The sequence below is a fragment of the Pseudophryne corroboree genome, chromosome 1 (genome assembly GCF_028390025.1).
Source record: "Pseudophryne corroboree isolate aPseCor3 chromosome 1, aPseCor3.hap2, whole genome shotgun sequence".
NCBI lineage: Eukaryota > Metazoa > Chordata > Amphibia > Anura > Myobatrachidae > Pseudophryne > Pseudophryne corroboree.
The window spans coordinates 879,545,145-879,561,626 of record NC_086444.1 but is presented as its reverse complement, the minus strand read 5'-3'; the positions used below and the strand labels follow the sequence as shown (position 1 = coordinate 879,561,626).

General features: G+C 45.9%; 1 long non-coding RNA gene across 1 annotated transcript in view; it reads right to left on the bottom strand.

Moving 5' to 3' along the window:
- Positions 1-13,424, bottom strand: part of LOC134958738 (uncharacterized) — an 82,897-nt gene extending 69,473 nt beyond the window's left edge. Inside the window, exons 1-2 of the long non-coding RNA XR_010187108.1 lie at positions 13,277-13,424; positions 1,416-1,473 (exon numbers count right to left, since the gene is read on the bottom strand). This is a non-coding gene — a long non-coding RNA (uncharacterized LOC134958738). The remainder of the gene's footprint in view (positions 1-1,415; positions 1,474-13,276) is intronic.
- Positions 13,425-16,482: the final 3,058 nt, after the last annotated feature.

Genomic DNA, 16,482 nt, shown 5'->3' with positions numbered 1-16,482 from the left:
TCGTGCCTGTGCATTGCAGTGCATATGCATGCCCAGTCATTCGATAATCGGCCGCTGTGCAATTTTGCACAACAGCGATCAGGTCTCTGAATTAGGCCCTTTATTACTTGCAGAGTGGCAACATTTAGCCTGTTTCCTGTCAAGGGTTCAAACAAAGTCAGCATCAATATATCATGGACTCAACTGGGGGAACCTTCACCTGAAAGGACTTTGTTGTCTACATTGGATCCTGTTGAACGGGATCTGGATATCTCCTTTTATTTCAAGGCAGCAAACACCACCAGTTGGGCAGATTTAATTCCCCAAATGGTTAGGGCGCTGGGCCTTTACTACAAAAATGCTGCACTATAGATATCATGCATTTAAAATAAAATAAAAAATTGTCACCAACTATGTTCTGTGCAAAGGTAATCCCCAAGTTCATATGTTTGTATTTAAATAATGTAAAGAAAAAAAATATTGCAAATTAACGACACAAGTAGTTGTTTTATAGCTAGTTGAGAGGAAAAAGTGCAAGCATAGATTTGGCATCAATTTAGGGTTGACCTCAAAATGGCCAACTTTGTAAATTTCTGCAAAACCTGTTATTCTTTTATTGTTCAGGCATGAACAGTAAAAATAACTTTCAGCAAACAGATTGGAATCCAGAGGAGAAGCTTTTTGGCAGGTAAAGTAAATATTTTATTTTGTTTCAAACCATTTATTCTTTTTCTTTTTTCTTTGTTGGAATGTAATTTTTATTTCTTTTGGGTTTTCTTTTGTTCTTTTGTTAAAGCTAAAAAGTATGTTCTCTGGTGTAAAATGAGACAGCAGTGTTATTACAGAGAATACCCTGTCACGTTTATTAAGAGGAGTCTCGCAAGAGCAAACCATGTGATGTATGCAAAAGCTTTCCTGCCCCTTCTGCTGCTTGAGCTGCCCTCTTCCTCTCTACAGCTGCCCAAGGCATGGCTCCCTTACTCAGAACTTTGCTGCTGACTGACCTTAACAAAGTAACTGAAGGAGAAAGAGCAATGTACTGTATGAGGAGCATACTAGATTATGTTCTTTTTTTAAATATTGACAAAATGTATAATCACCTGGTGTATACAGAAAAGCATGCAAACATTCTGGTACTTTGAAGTACCCAAGAAATCCTTTTGCACTTATTTTTGCAGGATTTCACAGCTAAATGGAAGTACGCATGGTGGAAGCAATAAGAATTTAATTTTGTGTATTATAAAGTTACAGATGCTGCCATACTATACCCATACAATAGGAGGAGCATTTGTACAGAACTTTCAGCATCTTCAGAAAACCTCACTGCATCTGCGAGCCCACTTTTTCAGCATTTTGTAAATGCCCACTTGCACACATCCCAATTCATTATCTTTCTTAAACTGCAAAAAAAAAAATATATATATATATTTACTCACCTGTACAGGAAATCATGTGGCACGTCTTTAGACTTTCAATCATTTTGTTTATCTGAACCTTTTAAAGCAAAAAAGAGAGAAATGTATTGGGAAAAAATTATATACAGTACATGCGGATCCTATCAGTAGGAAAAAAATGCTATACTGCTTATTCTATAGCAGTTACCAGCAGGCAAGAGTGGTACAGTGGTGCAAGTAGAAATATTTTCTTAGTGGTACTGAGTACAGGAAAATGGGCATGGTCATGTGATGTGAGGGTGTGTGGCCACATGCTGCTAGTCGGAGTGGCTACATGACACTAGGGCGGGCCACTTGACACAGCCCCTTTTTTGTTTTTTTAATCTGGCAAGGCTAAAAATATATAGTAATGCCTCCAGTATAATAGAAATATATAGTGATACCTCCAGTATAACAGAATGAAATATATAGTAATGCCCCCAATTTAATAACAATATATAGTAATGCCTCCATTATAACAGGAAAATACAGCCACTGTCGCACTACCAGTAACCCTGACAAAGTGGGAGGAGCCGTAATGCTGCCAAGCACCACGGTCTTGTTGTTTTGTGGCACATTATCATTGTGGTAGTGGCAAAGTGTGTGGTAGGTGGTACTGCCAAATTCTTAAGGGTACTCCGTACCCGAACGTACCCGCATACTTGCACCGCTGGAGTGGTATAACTGACCTTATCATCTCACAGCCATTTTCTTATATCTAAAGGGTATATTTACTAACGAGTAGTATTTTAGAAGTGGAGATGTTGCCCATAGTAACTAGAGATGTGCGGCTGGCACTTTTCATGTTTTGTGTTTTGGTTTTGGTTCTAATTCCACTTTCGTGTTTTGGTTTTGGCTTGGTTTTGCCAAAACCACCCTTTCGTATTTTGGTTTTGGATTTGGATGATTTTTGAAAAAAAAACGTGAAATGGCTAAAATCACAGAATTTGGGGGTAATTTTGATCCTACTGTATTATTAACCTCAATAACATTCATTTCCACTCATTTCCAGTCTATTCTGAATACCTCAAACCTCACAATGTTGTTTTTAGGCCAAAAGGTTGCACCGAGGTGGCTGTATGACTAAGCTAAACGACACAAGTTTTGTGACACAAGGATTTGTGATACCACCTTAGAAGAATGCACAGTTCTTTGCTGTGCTTTTTCCAGCTTAACTCTTATCATTTTTCTAGCAGGGGGGTGAGGACTTCCATCGTCATGTGAAGCTGAACCACTAGTCATGAACATAGGCCAGGGCCTTAGCCGTTCCTTGCCACTACGTGTCGTAAATGGCATATTGGCAAGTTTACGTTTCTCCTCAGACCATTTAAATTTCTTTTTTTGGGTGTTTTTACTGAACTTTGACATTTTTTATTTTACATGCTCTCTACTATCACATTGGGCATTGGCCTTGGCAGATGATGTTGATGGCATTTCATCGTCTATGTCATGGCTAGTGGCAGCAGCTTCAGCACTAGGAGGAAGTGGTTCTTGATCTTTCCCTATTTTATCCTCCAAATTTTTGTTCTCCATTATTTTCTGGAGTTATATAACACAATATGCGGCACAGGAGCACTGGACATATGGCAGCAGAGTATACCACTGTGACTGCCTGGTCACTGGAATGACTGATGGCTGATACACAGTACACTACCACTGGTGTGATGCAATACAATACAGCAACACTGTAAGGAACTTGTTATTATTATACAGCAGCACTGGACATATGGCAGCAGAGTATACCACTGTGATTGCCTGGTCACTGGAATGACTGATGGCTGATGCACAGGACACTACCACTGGTCTGATGCAGGACAACACAGCAGCACTGTAAGGGACTTATTATTATACAGCAGCACTGGACATATGGCAGCAGAGTATACCACTGTGACTGCCTGGTCACTGGACTGATGAAGCACAATACACCACCACTGAACTGATGCAGCAAAACACAGCACCACTGGACTGGACTTATACAGCAGCACTGGACATATGGCAGCAGAGGACACAACCACTGTGACTGGACAAATGCAGCACAAGACACGGACACTGAGAGAACGGAGACACGTCCTCTCTCTACACTCTCCAATGCCGGAGTGAAAATGGCGGGGACGCGCGTCTCCTTATATGAAATCCAAATCCCGCGAGAATCCAACAGCGGGATGATGACGTTTTGCCTCGTTCTGGTTTCCGAATCAGGCAGGAAAACCCCACCTTGACTCGGATCCGGACTCGGGTAGCGAAGTTCGGTATGGCTCGGTTCTCAGAGAACCGAACCCGCTCATCTATAATAGTAACCAATCAGATTCTACTTGTCACATGCAAACAAACACAGTGGTAATGCCTCAATCACTCTGGAGATACTTATCAGGCACTTGAAAAGGGGGGGATCACATCAAACAGCAAACAGAAAGGGCGGGTGCTTTTTCCACCCTGGTATCCCCCCCAGCACACTGACTAATACCTGTGATAATTCTTGAAAGAAACTATCTGGTAATAGAATTTCAGAGATATTTGTTACACCCCCTGGGAAGGATTAGGGTTAGGCTGTGGTGGGAATTAGGCTATGATGGTATTTTATTAATTGGGATGCCACTGTTTGTATTTTGACAATGGGCATACAGATACCAACCCCATAGGGGGACAGAGGAAACCACTGGTGGGCCTCACTGCCCAAATGCTTTCCTCAGGGTGTACCTGTGGTCCTTTCCTAACAAGCTTTATATACCTACTAAACCCAGTTATGGGCTCGTCTCCAATTTCCCACTTATCAGCTGTATATAAAACATGGGAGGTCATTCCGAGTCGTTCGCTCTGAAAATTTCTTCGCATCGCAGCGTTTTTCCGCTTAGTGCGCATGCGCAATGTCCGCACTGCGACTGCGCCAAGTAAATTTGCTATGAAGTTTGGATTTTTACTCACGGCTTTTTCTTCGCTCAGGCGATCGTAGTGTGATTGACAGGAAATGGGTGTTACTGGGCGGAAACAGGCCGTTTTATGGGCGTGTGGGAAAAAACGCTACCGTTTCCGGAAAAAACGCGGGAGTGGCTGGAGAAACGGAGGAGTGTCTGGGCGAACGCTGGGTGTGTTTGTGACGTCAAACCAGGAACGATAAGCACTGAACTCATCGCAGATGCCGAGTAAGTCTGAAGCTACTCTGAAACTGCTACGAGATGTGTAATCGCAATATTGCGAATCTTTCGTTCGCAATTTTAAGAAGCTAAGATTCACTCCCAGTAGGCGGCGGCATAGCGTGTGCAATACTGCTAAAATCGCCTTGCGAGCGAACAACTCGGAATGAGGGCCATGGTTCACTGCACATATTGAAACAGTATTAAAATCCACTATTACAATTATAATGTATATAGTAATTCAGAATAACTATATGTACAAGTGTATATATATATATATATATATATATATATATATATATATACTAGTGATGTGCACCGGAAATTTTTCGGGTTTTTGTGTTTTGGTTTTGGATTCGATTCCGCGGCCGTGTTTTGGATTCGGACGCGTTTTGGCAAAACCTCCCTGAAATTTTTTTGTCGGATTCGGGTGTGTTTTGGATTCGGGTGTTTTTTTTACAAAAAAACCCTCAAAAACAGCTTAAATCATAGAATTTGGGGGTCATTTTGATCCCATAGTATTATTAACCTCAATAACCTTAATTTACACTCATTTCCAGTCTATTCTGAACACCTCACACCTCACAATATTATTTTTAGTACTAAAATTTGCACAGAGGTCGCTGGATGACTAAGCTAAGCGACCCAAGTGGCCGACACAAACACCTGGCCCATCTAGGAGTGGCACTGCAGTGTCAGACAGGATGGCACTTCAAAAAAATAGTCCCCAAACAGCACATGACGCAAAGAAAAAAAGAGGCGCAATGAGGTAGCTGTGTGACTAAGATAAGCGACCCAAGTGGCCGACACAAACACCTGGCCCATCTAGGAGTGGCACTGCAGTGTCACGCAGGATGGCCCTTCAAAAAAATACTCCCCAAACAGTACATGACGCAAAGAAAAAAAGAGGCGCAATGAGGTAGCTGTGTGACTAAGATAAGCGACCCAAGTGGCTGACACAAACACCTGGCCCATCTAGGAGTGGCACTGCAGTGTCACGCAGGATGGCCCTTCAAAAAAATACTCCCCAAACAGCACATGACGCAAAGAAAAAAAGAGGCGCAATGAGGTAGCTGTGTGACTAAGCTAAGCGACCCAAGTGGCCGACACAAACACCTGGCCCATCTAGGAGTGGCACTGCAGTGTCAGACAGGATGGCAGATTAAAAAAATTGTCCCCAAACAGCACATGATGCAAAGAAAAAAAGAGGCGCAATGAGGTAGCTGTGTGACTAAGCTAAGCGACCCAAGTGGCCGACACAAACACCTGGTCCATCTAGGAGTGGCACTGCAGTGTCAGACAGGATGGCACTTCCAAAAAATAGTCCCCAAACAGCACATGATGCAAAGAAAAAAAGAGGCGCAATGAGGTAGCTGTGTGACTAAGCTAAGCGACCCAAGTGGCCGACACAAACACCTGGCCCATCTAGAAGTGGCACTGCAGTGTCAGACAGGATGGCAGATTATAAAAATAGTCCCCAAACAGCACATGATGCAAAGAAAAAAAGAGGCGCAATGAGGTAGCTGTGTGACTAAGCTAAGCGACCCAAGTGGCCGACACAAACACCTGGTCCATCTAGGAGTGGCACTGCAGTGTCAGACAGGATAGCAGATTAAAAAAAATAGTCCCCAAACAGCACATGATGCAAAGAAAAAAAGAGGCGCAATGAGGTAGCTGTGTGACTAAGCTAAGCGACCCAAGTGGCCGACACAAACACCTGGCCCATCTAGGAGTGGCACTGCAGTGTCAGACAGGATGGCACTTCAAAAAATAGTCCCCAAACAGCACATGATGCAAAGAAAAATGAAAGAAAAAAGAGGTGCAAGATGGAATTGTCCTTGGACCCTCCCACCCACCCTTATGTTGTATAAACAGGACATGCACACTTTAACAAACCCATAATTTCAGCGACAGGGTCTGCCACACAACTGTGACTGAAATGACTGGTTGGGTTGGGCCCCCACCAAAAAAGAAGCAATCAATCTCTCCTTGCACAAACTGGCTCTACAGAGGCAAGATGTCCACCTCCTCCTCATCGTCCAATTCCTCACCCCTTTCACTGTGTACATCCCCCTCCTCACAGATTATTAATTCGTCCCCACTGGAATCCACCATCTCAGGTCCCTGTGTACTTTCTGGAGGCAATTGCTGGTGAATGTCTCCACGGAGGAATTGATTATAATTCATTTTGATGAACATCATCTTCTCCACATTTTCTGGAAGTAACCTCGTACGCCGATTGCTGACAAGGTGAGCGGCTGCACTAAACACTCTTTCGGAGTACACACTGGAGGGGAGGAAACTTAGGTAAAATAAAGCCAGTTTCTGCAAGGGCCTCCTAATTGCCTCTTTTTCCTGCCAGTATACGTACGGACTGTCTGACGTGCCTACTTGGATGCGGTCACTCATATAATCCTCCACCATTCTTTCAATGGTGACAGAATCATATGCAGTGACAGTAGACGACATGTCAGTAATCGTTGGCAGGTCCTTCAGTCCGGACCAGATGTCAGCACTCGCTCCAGACTGCCCTGCATCACCGCCAGCCGGTGGGCTCGGAATTCTTAGCCTTTTCCTCGCAGCCCTAGTTGCGGGAGAATGTAAAGGAGGAGCTGTTGACGGGTCACGTTCCGCTTGACTTGACAATTTTCTCACCAGCATTTCTTTGAACCTCTGCAGACTTGTGTCTGCTGGAAAGAGAGATACAAGGTAGGTTTTAAATCTAGGATCGAGGACGGTGGCCAAAATGTAGTGCTCTGATTTCAACAGATTGACCACCCGTGAATCATGGTTAAGCGAATTAAGGGCTCCATCCACAAGTCCCATATGCCTAGCGGAATCGCTCTGTTTTAGCTCCTCCTTTAATCTCTCCAGATTCTTCTGCAAAAGCCTGATGAGGGGAATGACCTGACTCAGGCTGGCAGTGTCTGAACTGACTTCACGTGTTGCAAGTTCAAAGGGTTGCAGAACCTTGCACAACGTTTAAATCATTCTCCACTGCGCTTGAGTCAGGTGCATTCCCCCTCCTTTGCCTATATCGTAGGTAGCTGTATAGGCTTGAATAGCCTTTTGCTGCTCCTCCATCCTCTGAAGCATATATAGGGTTGAATTCCACCTAGTTACCACCTCTTGCTTCAGATGATGGCAGGGCAGGTTTAGGAGTGTTTGCTGGTGTTCCAGTCTTCGGCACGCGGTGGCTGAATGCCGAAAGTGGCCCGCAATTCTTCGGGCCACCGACAGCATCTCTTGCATGCCCCTGTCGTTTTTTAAATAATTCTGCACCACCAAATTCAATGTATGTGCAAAACAAGGTACATGCTGGAATTTGCCCAGATGTAATGCACGCACAATATTGGTGGCGTTGTCCGATGTCACAAATCCGATCTGCGATGATGTTCCTCAGTTTCCGTAAGAGGTTGTCAGCTGTGTGCCTCTTATGGAAAGCGGTGATACAAAGCGTAGCCTGCCTAGGAACGAGTTGGCTTTTGCGAGATGCTGCTACTGGTGCCGCCGCTGCTGTTCTTGCTGCGGGAGGCAATACATCTACCCAGTGGGCTGTCACAGTCATATAGTCCTGAGTCTGCCCTGGTCCACTTGTCCACATATTCGTGGTTAAGTGGACATTGGGTACAACTGCATTTTTTAGGACACTGATGACTCTTTTTCTGACGTCTGTGTACATTTTCGGTATCGCCTGCCTAGAGAAATGGAACCTAGATGGTATTTGGTACCGGAAACACAGTACCTCAATCAATTCTCTAGTTCCCTGTGAATTAACGGTGGATACCGGAAACACGTTTCTCACTACCCAGGCTGCCAAGGCCTGAGTTATCTGCTTTGCAGCAGGATGACTGCTGTGATATTTCATCTTCCTCGCAAAGGACTGTTGGACAGTCAATTACTTACTGGAAGTAGTACAAGTGGTCTTCCGACTTCCCCTCTGGGATGACGATCGACTCCCAGCAGCAACAACAGCAGCGCCAGCAGCAGTAGGCGTTACACTCAAGGATGCATCAGAGGAATCCCAGGCAGGAGAGGACTCGTCAGACTTGACAGTGACATGGCCTGCAGGACTATTGGCTTTCCTTTCTAAGGAGGAAATTGACACTGATGGAGTTGGTGGTGTGGTTTGCAGGAGCTTGGTTACAAGAGGAAGGGATTTAGTTGGCAGTGGACTGCTTCCGCTGTCACCCAAAGTTTTTGAACTTGTCAATGACTTCTGATGAATGCGCTCCAGGTGACGTATAAGGGAGGATGTTCCTAGGTGGTTAACGTCCTTACCCCTACTTATTACAGCTTGACAAAGGCAACACACGGCTTGACACCTGTTGTCCGCATTTCTGTTGAAATAATTCCACACCGAAGAGGTGATTTTTTTTGTATTTTGACCAGGCATGTCAATGGCCATATTCGTCCCATAGACAACAGGTGTCTCCCCGGGTGCCTCACTTAAACAAACAACCTCACCATCAGAATCCTCCTTGTCAATTTCCTCCCCAGCGCCAGCAACACAGTGACATCTTCAATTTGACTATCAGGAACTGGACTGCGGGTGCTCCTTCCAGCACTTGCAGGGGGCGTGCAAATGGTGGAAGGCGCCACCTCTTCCCGTCCAGTGTTGGGAAGGTCAGGCATCGCAACCGACACAATTGGACTCTCCTTGGGGATTTGTGATTTAGAAGAACGCACAGTTCTTTGCTGTGCTTTTGCCATCTTAAGTCTTTTAAGTTTTCTAGCAGGAGGATGAGTGCTTCCATCCTCATGTGAAGCTGACCCACTAGACATGAGGAACATAGGAGAGGGCCTCAGCCGTTCCTTGCCACTCCGTGTCATAAATGGCATATTGGCAAGTTTACGCTTCTCCTCAGATAGTTAATGTGTATATAGAGCGCTTGGTGGTATGTCACTGTCTAATGCTGAAAAAGAAAAACAGGTTTAATACACAATGGGTTAATGGTGAACTCAAGATGCCCTGAAATGTTTAAGCTCTTTTTCGAAATTTTGAAAGTCCCGATCTCCAACTCAATGTGGTCCCTTCAGGCACAATAGCAAGGTCCCCGGCAGGTGTACTAACTGTCCCTGTCCTACCTCTGGGTCCTCTGGTCTGTGGATCACACACTGGTCCGTTTGTTTGCGGCGGCCGGCGTCTCTTCTTCCTAACCGGAAGTTGGTGAGGCGCCGCGGAACATCACTTCCGGGTGACGCGGTGACGGGATTTTTGTGTATCGACGCGTTATATTATACACATATCCAACATAGTCTAATGCTGTAGCAGGTGCTTGCCGCCTATTTTTAGAAGTTCCTGTTGGGAACTTCCGTTTTTAACAGCCGTTTTTAATAAAGTTTATTCAAACAAAGGAGGATAAAAGGACCCTCCCTAACAACACTCAGTATCCTGGACGAAGTGCCGCAGTGCATGAAACGCGTCGATACACGAAAATCCCGTCACCGCGTCATCCGGAAGTGACGTTCCGTGGCGCCTCACCAACTTCTGGTTAGGAAGAAGAGGCACCTTGAGTTCACCATTAACCCATTGTGTATTAAACCTGTTTTTCTTTTTCAGCATTAGACAGTGACATACCGCCAAGCGCTCTATATACACATTAACTATATTACCTATATTTGATGAAGCTGCTGAATTTATAGCGCAGTTCTTTTTCTTCCTTTTTGCTTCTCCTCAGATGATTTTAATTTTGATTTTTGTGTCATTTTAATGAACTTTTGTTTTTTGGATTTTACATGCTCTCTACTATGACATTGGGCATGGGCCTTGGCAGACGACGTTGATGGCATTTCATCATCTCGGCCATGACTAGTGGCAGCAGCTTCAGCATGAGGTGGAAGTGGATCTTGATCTTTCCCTATTTTACCCTCCACATTTTTGTTCTCCATTTTTTAATGTGTGGAATTATATGCCAGTAATATATTTATCAACAGCAATGGCCTACTACTATATATACTGCGCACAAAAACTGAAATGCACCACAGGTATGGATGGATAGTATACTTGACGACACAGAGGTAGGTAGAGCAGTGGCCTACTGTACCGTACTGCTATATATTATATATACTGGTGGTCAGCAAACTGTGCAAAACTGAAATGCACCACAGGTATGGATGGATAGTATACTTGACGACACAGAGGTAGGTAGAGCAGTAGCCTACTGTACCGTACTGCTATATATTATATATACTGGTGGTCAGCAAACTGTGCAAAACTGAAATGCACCACAGGTATGGATGGATAGTATACTTGACGACACAGAGGTAGGTAGAGCAGTGGCCTACTGTACCGTACTGCTATATATTATATACTGGTGGTCAGCAAACTGTGCAAAACTGAAATGCACCACAGGTATGGATGGATAGTATACTTGACGACACAGAGGTAGGTAGAGCAGTGGCCTACTGTACTGTACTGCTATATATTATATACTGGTGGTCAGCAAACTGTGCAAAACTGAAATGCACCACAGGTATGGATGGATAGTATACTTGACGATACAGAGGTAGGTAGAGCAGTGGCCTACTGTACTGACTGCTATATATTATATACTGGTGGTCAGCAAACTGTGCAAAACTGAAATGCACGACAGGTATGGATGGATAGTATACTTGACGACACAGAGGTAGGTAGAGCAGTGGCCTACTGTACCGTACTGCTATATATTATATACTGGTGGTCAGCAAACTGTGCAAAACTGAAATGCACGACAGGTATGGATGGATAGTATACTTGACGACACAGAGGTAGGTAGAGCAGTGGCCTTCTGTACCGTACTGCTATATATTATATACTGGTGGTCAGCAAACTGTGCAAAACTGAAATGCACCACAGGTATGGATGGATAGTATACTTGACGACACAGAGGAAGGTAGAGCAGTGGCCTTCTGTACCGTACAGCTATATATTATATACTGGTGGTCAGCAAACTGTGCAAAACTGAAATGCACCAAAGGTATGGATGGATAGTATACTTGACGACACAGAGGTAGGTAGAGCAGTGGCCTACTGTACCGTACTGCTATATATTACATACTGGTGGTCAGCAAACTGTGCAAAACTGAAATGCACCACAGGTATGGATGGATAGTATACTTGACGACACAGAGGTAGGTAGAGCAGTGGCCTACTGTACCGTACTGCTTTATATTATATATACTGGTGGTTAGCAAACTGTACAAAACTGAAATGCACCACAGGTATGGATGGATAGTATACTTGACGACACAGAGGTAGGTAGAGCAGTGGCCTACTGTACCGTACTGCTATATATTATATACTGGTGGTCAGCAAACTGTGCAAAACTGAAATGCACCACAGGTATGGATGGATAGTATACGTGACGACACAGAGGTAGGTAGAGCAGTGGCCTACTGTACCGTACTGCTATATATTATATACTGGTGGTCAGCAAACTGTGCAAAACTGAAATGCACCACAGGTATGAATGGGATAGTATACTTGACAACACAGAGGTAGAGCAGTGGACTACTGTACCGTACTGCTATATATATAGTTATACTGGTGGTCAGCAAAATTCTGCACTGTTCTCCTACTATATACTGCAATGCAGCACAGATATGGAGCGTTTTTCAGGCAGAGAACGTATAATACTGGTGGTCACTGGTCAGCAAAACTCTGCACTGTCCTCCTACTATATAATACTGCTGGTCCCCAGTCCCCACAATAAAGCAATTAGCACACTGAGCACAGATATTTGCAGCACACTGAGCACAGATATGGAGCATTTTTCAGGCAGAGAACGTAGATATTTGCACTTGCAGCACACTGAGTACAGATATTTGCAGCACACTGAGCACAGATATTTGCAGCACACTGAGCACAGATATTTGCAGCCCACTGAACATAGAAACTGAGAGGACGCCAGCCACGTCCTCTCACGATCATCTCCAATGCACGAGTGAAAAATGGCAGCGACGCGCGGCTCCTTATATAGAATACGAATCTCGCGAGAATCCGCCCGCGGGATGATGACGTTTGGGCGCGCTCGGGTTAACCGAGCAAGGCGGGAGGATCCGAGTTGCTCGGACCTGTGCAAAAAAAGGTGAAGTTCGGGCGGGTTCGGATCCCGAGAATCCGAACCTGCTCATTACTAATATATACACACACACACACACACACACACACACACACACACACACACACACACACACACACACACACACACACAATCCACGGTGCAGGTGGCTCTCAGACTAATGTGACATTTCGGGGATGTATCCCCTTCCCCATGTCTTGAGGGAGGGGGGATTCAACCCCGAAACGTCACATTTATTAAATACACCCTAAGGTTTTTTTTTTTTCATGTTATTATCAGTCTCTGAGTGGATTTCGGAGTGCTGTTGGAACAAGCCTGTGTGTGTGTGTGTGTGTGTGTGTGTGTGTGTGTGTGTGTGTGTGTGTGTATATATATATATATATATATATATATATATACATATGTGGAATTAATAGGCACTCCAAACAAATAATAATTATGACCACGGTGCCGTCCTCGAAGTAAATACACACGGAGAGGTCCCCTGGGCGGAAGTGTAGCAATCCCCCCAATAGCAAACCAGGAACCAGGCGGCACTCGTTGGATTTGATGAAAAAAGTTATATATTCAAAGTGGCAAAAAGCATGATGAAAACCAACATTTCAACGCCACGCAGGGCGTTTTTCTCAAAGTGACATGCTGTGAACAAACAATTGTGGTTCACGCTTACCTTATAAAGGTGTTTGTAAGAGCCCCATCATGCTGGCTTCTGTCCGCAGGCCGTGAGCAAGACATCCGGTCGGCTCTGGTGGTTGAGTCATGTCCGGTGACGTCACTCTGTTGCCGGGCAACCGCAGATGCCAGAAGCCGCATGCAGCCGCGTCTAGGGATAGCCAAGAGGGACAAATGTAAATAAACATATAGTGAACATAAATGCAGTGATCAGTGTAACGTAAATCCTATGTGACAATAAAAACGAGTTTTATGGTAAGAACTTACCTTTGTTAAAACTCTTTCTGCGAGGTACACTGGGCTGCACAAGGAATGGACAATGGGGTGTAGAGTAGGATCTTGATCCGAGGCACCAACAGGCTCAAAGCTTTGACTGTTCCCAGAATGCATAGCGCCGCCTCCAATATCACCCCGCCTCCCTGCACAGGATCTCAGTTTTTAGTTAATCAGTCCAATGCAGTAGCAGGAAAAGAGACGACAACGGTTAGTAGCCACAACACCGCATTCTCACGACAGGAGACGTGTCAGCGGCTAAGTGCGTCAGGGTGGGCGCCTTGTGGAGCCCAGTGTACCTCGCAGAAAGAGTTTTAACAAAGGTAAGTTCTTACCATAAAACTCGTTTTCTGCTGCGGGGTACACTGGGCTCCACTAAGAATGGACAATGGGGATGTCCTAAAGCAGTTCCTTATGGGAGGGGACGCACTGTAGTGGGCACAAGAACCCGGCGTCCAAAGGAAGCATCCTGGGAAGCGGCAGTATCGAAGGCATAGAACCTTATGAACGTGTTCACAGAGGACCACGTAGCCACCTTGCACAATTGTTCAAGGGTCGCACCACGTTGGGCCGGCCAGGAAGGTCCAACAGGCCGAGTAGAATGGGCCTTAATGTGATCAGGAGCAGAGAGACCAGCCTTCACATAAGCATGTGCAATCACCATTCTAATCCATCTGGCCAGAGTTTGCTTGTGAGCAGGCCAGCCCCGTTTGTGAAACCCAAACACAACAAAAAGAGAATCAGATTTCCTAATAGGAGCAGATCTCTTCACATAGATACGGAGAGCCCGTACCACATCCAAAGACCGCTCTTTGGGAGACAGATCAGAAGAAACAAGTGCCGGAACTACAATCTCCTGATTAAGGCGGAACAAAGAAACCACCTTAGGTAGATAGCCGGGACGAGTCCTAAGAACCGCCCGGTCACGGTGAAATATCAGATATGGGGAACTACAGGACAAGGCACCCAAATCCGACACTCTTCTAGCTGAAGCAATAGCCAGCAGAAACACCACCTTAAGGGAAAGCCACTTAAGGTCAGCTGAACCAAGAGGTTCAAACGGAGACTCTTGTAACGCCTCCAAAACCACCAACAAGTCCCAAGGAGCCACAGGCAGGACATAGGGAGGTTGGATACGCAACACGCCCTGAGTAAAGGTATGCACATCAGGTAAGGTCGCAATTTTTCTCTGAAACCACACCGACAAGGTAGATATTTGAACCTTGAGGGAGGCCAGACGCAGGCCTAAGTCTAGGCCCTGCCGAAGAAAAGCCAACAACTTGGCTATACTAAACTTGGAAGCGTCATAATCGTTAGATGCGCACCAAACAAAGTAAGAATGCCAGACCCTATAGTAAATCCGAGCCGAAGCCGATTTCCGGGCCCTCAACATAGTTTGAATGACCGCCTCAGGAAACCCTTTAGCTCTTAAGACGGAAGCTTCAACAGCCACGCCGTCAAAGACAGCCGGGCTAGGTCCTGGTAGACACAGGGGCCCTGAACGAGGAGGTCTGGGCGTTGTGGAAGTAGAATTGGACACTCTGACGATAGGCCTTGCAGGTCTGAGAACCAGTGCCGTCTGGGCCATGCTGGAGCTATGAGAAGCAGAATTCCTTTTTCTTGCTTGAACTTCCGAATTACCCTGGGCAGGAGTGACACCGGAAGGAACACGTACGGCAGCCGAAACCTCCACGGTACCGCCAGCGCATCCACGAATGCTGCTTGAGGATCCCTTGTCCTTGCTCCGAAGACCAGAACCTTGTGATTGTGTCGAGACTCCATCAGATCTACGTCTGGAAGGCCCCACCTTTCCACTAGGAGTTGAAACACTTCTGGATGGAGGCCCCACTCGCCGGCATGCCCGTCCTGACGACTGAGAAAGTCCACTTCCCAATTCAGGACTCCCAGAATGAATATTGTCGATATGGCCGGTAGATGGCATTCTGCCCACTGTAGAATCCGTGAGACTTCCTTCATTGCTAGGCTGCTTCGAGTGCCTCCTTGATGATTCATGTAAGCCACTGTGGTGGCGTTGTCCGACTGTACTTGAACAGGACGGTTCTGAATGAAATGCTGGGCTAGGTTCAAGGCATTGAAGACCGCCCGCAACTCCAGAATATTGATCGAGAGGAGGGACTCCTCCTTGGTCCACCGCCCCTGAAGGGAGTGCTGCTCCAGCACCGCACCCCAACCTCGTAGACTGGCATCTGTCGTCAACAGGACCCATTCGGATATCCAGAACGGACGGCCCCTGCACAGTTGTTGGTCCCGGAGCCACCAGAGCAGCGACAGACGGACCTCCGGAGTCAATGAGATCATTTGAGACCTGATCCGGTGAGCCAGGCCGTCCCATTTGGCTAGAATCAGCCTCTGGAGAGGGCGAGAGTGAAATTGAGCGTACTCCACCATGTCGAATGCTGACACCATGAGGCCCAGCACCTGCATCGCCGAATGTATCGACACTTCCGGACGAGATAGGAAGCAACGAATCCTGTCCTGAAGTTTCAGGACTTTCTCCTGAGACAGGAACAACCGCTGGTTGTGAGTGTCCAATAGTGCTCCCAGATGCACTATGCTCTGAGCAGGGATCAAGGATGACTTCTTCCAGTTGATGAGCCATCCGTGGGCTTGCAGAAACCGGACCGTCACATCTAGAGGACGCAGGAGAAGTTCTGGGGAATTTGCCAGGATTAACAAGTCGTCCAAATGCGGCAGTATCCTGACCCCTTGACGGCGGAGTACCACCGTCATCACCGCCATGACTTTCGTAAAGACTCGCAGAGCCGTTGTTAAACCAAAAGGTAACGCCCGAAACTGGTAATGGAGGTTGCCAATCGCAAATCTCAGGTATTGCTGATGAGACAGTGCTATAGGAATATGCAGGTAAGCATCCTGTATATCCAGGGAGACCATGATGTCCCCAGGTTCCAA